Genomic DNA, 2718 nt, shown 5'->3' on the forward strand with positions numbered 1-2718 from the left:
CCGGCCCTCTGCTCGGCTGGTTCCACTGCGCAGTGGCGCGCCCGGCTCCGGCCTCATCACGTGGCCGTCTAGACACCCTGTCGCTTTAAAAAAAAAAAAAAGCGATTGTGTTTCGCAAACAACAGATCGGGTTTCTAAAAGCTATTTCTCCGCCCCCCCACAGCCACCGCCACCCCCTCCCAAGTCTGTAGAGGGGGTACCATTGGGGGGGAGAGAAAGGTGGGGAGCAGAGAAGCTCCCAGAGTCGACTGAGACCCGGCTGGAGCAGTGGAGAAACTGAGAGAGCCGGGAACAGCGAGCAGGCTTGGTCGCTGAGTTTTGGAGCTGAACGAGCGGGTCAGTGGCCCGATTTAGACCCAGCGGAGCTCCGCTGCAGTGGCCATCCCGCGCGCGCTCGCCCCAGCGCTTCATTCATTCGTTTTGTTTTAAAGGCCCTGGCGGCAGATCCCTTGGCTGCGCCTGAGGGAAAGGGGAGGAGAGCGCCGTCTCCGCTTTAAAAGACATTTACACCGGACTGGACTGAGGCCCTGGGAAGTGTGCGCAGGAGGGAACAGCAGGGCCGCCGAGGGCGGGGAGGCGGCGCGAATATGACCTCAGCGGCGGCCGCGCGCTCCCTCCCGCCCTCTCCGCTCCGGGCTCCGGTTTCTAGGACTGCCTGGAGAAGTGTGTCTTGTGCATAGCTCTGGAATGCATTTGGCCGGCTGACGAGCTGCGAGGGGCAGCATCCTGGCGGGGGAAGGGGGGCGGTGGGGGGGCTCGCCTGCGCGCCGCCGGCAGGTTTCCTTCCCGGCCCGGAAGACCTCTGCCACCCGCCACCCTGCCTCCCGGCGCGGGAAGGTTACCCAGCGAGCAGACCTGCCTGGGGCATGTATTTGCATGCGGGGCCTATTTCTGCGCTCTTCTGGGCCTTGTAGCTTTTCAGGGTGCTTAGGGTCAGAGAGTTTATCCCTTTACCCCAGGTTCCGGAGAGACATACCCAGGTGGCAGGTTATCGCGTGGAAATGAGCAAGGCATTGGTAGGGCAGAAGACCTGAACGCGGTTGCAGTGTGAAAACCGGTGGTACTGAGAAACGTAATCATTTAAATATATACACATCAATATTGACTAGGCCACTAGTTGGCATGGTGATCTAACCACCTAATATTCAGTGAAATACGATTTTTTTGAGAAGTCATTTAGAATTTTAAGTTCAGGACAGCAATGAAACTCATTGAGAATTTTAAAGAATCTTTAGAAAAGGTGAAATGTACTCTTTTCATCTCTCCAGCTAAATTATTTGTTCTTAAAAGGAAAAGGCAAGCATGTGTCTTAGCTGCCTTTAGAGCTCCCAAGCTCTCTCCCCTCCAACAATTTAAAAGGTTTTCAACATACAATAGTGGATGCTTACTAAATATTTACTACTCAACACTTAGAATTGGGTAGGACTTAAAGGAGCATTTGATCCACTTTCCCACTCCACCAAGAGTACCCTTGGTGACATAACTGTGAGAGGAAATCAGCAACACTGGTTACATGACCATCCATCTGTCCTGGGGGTCCTTAGGACAGCGGGGTGCCAAGCAATGCAGACCCCGGAAAACAGGAGGGAAGCTGGCATTCTGAACAGTAAGGCCACGTAGGCTGCAATTGTACAAACATGATTTTGTTATAAATTAAAACATTGCTTATTGAAAAGGGCACCAAAACTGTGTGTGTGTGTGTGTGTGTGTGTATCAAACATCCTAAAGAAGCAATCTGCAAAGACAGCAGCCAAGAAAGCCCAGGAGGGAATGGAAAAGGGGTGATCCCATACCCACAGGCAGGGAAAGACAGAAGAGACAAATGAGATTTTGAGGGGTCTGGGGAATGTATAATATGCTCACCTTAGAAAGAGTCCCAGACTAGAGGTCAAAAACCTGATTCCAGGCTGGGGCTTTGCCACTCCCTGGTTAAACAACTTGTGCTAATCAACAGTGATCCTCATGTTAGGCGGGGCGCTCCCCAGGGTTCATAAGGCTTTTGGGACAAGCTTCCTGCCCTCTGGGTCCCATTCCCTCTCTCTGTTCTGGGTCTCACTAGAAGATCTTCTCTTTTTGACAGTGACCAGGCCAGGCTACATAGTGACAGGAAGGACTTAAATAAACAGAGAAAGCAAATATCATAATTCTAATTACACTTCTTGGCTAAAGGGAGAATCTGAAGAATCTTTTAGAAATCTGGCCAATGGTGCTAACCTCTGTAATGAGAGGCCGGAGCACACACAGGACAGGTAGGCTTAGTGGGTGTTTCAGAAGTTGACTGTGACGTCATAGCTTCTCTGGGTGGAACATGCATATACTTGCAGAGATATGTTCCCATATAGTGTAATCATAGGTGTTTTCATTCAGGCGTCACCCCTATCTTGCCCTCCCTACAGGGCTCCCCTCCTCCATTTTGCTACCCTGGGCAGAAGGTGAGGGGATGCTGAGGAGTAGCTCCAATGATGGTGCTGCTTTATAGCTCTCTGGCATCCCCTGAATCAGTTAACATCCCAACCTTCCTGACAGTCAGCCGCACCCATCACATTCTTACTCCTTTCCTTTCCAAGAAAGAAGCCCAGCCAGAAGCCCGGTGGTGGAGGAACTCCTGGCTGGCTGGTATGCCTACAAAGGGAGTTCCTTTCTTTTCCTTCCGCGGGCCCAAGCGAGACCGACAAGCACACCGTTTCTGACTCTTCTGACCCTTTAAAAAAAAAAGTT

This window comes from Propithecus coquereli, unplaced genomic scaffold (genome assembly GCF_000956105.1).
Source record: "Propithecus coquereli isolate 6110/MARCELLA unplaced genomic scaffold, Pcoq_1.0 Scaffold181, whole genome shotgun sequence".
NCBI classification, from domain to species: Eukaryota; Metazoa; Chordata; class Mammalia; order Primates; family Indriidae; genus Propithecus; species Propithecus coquereli.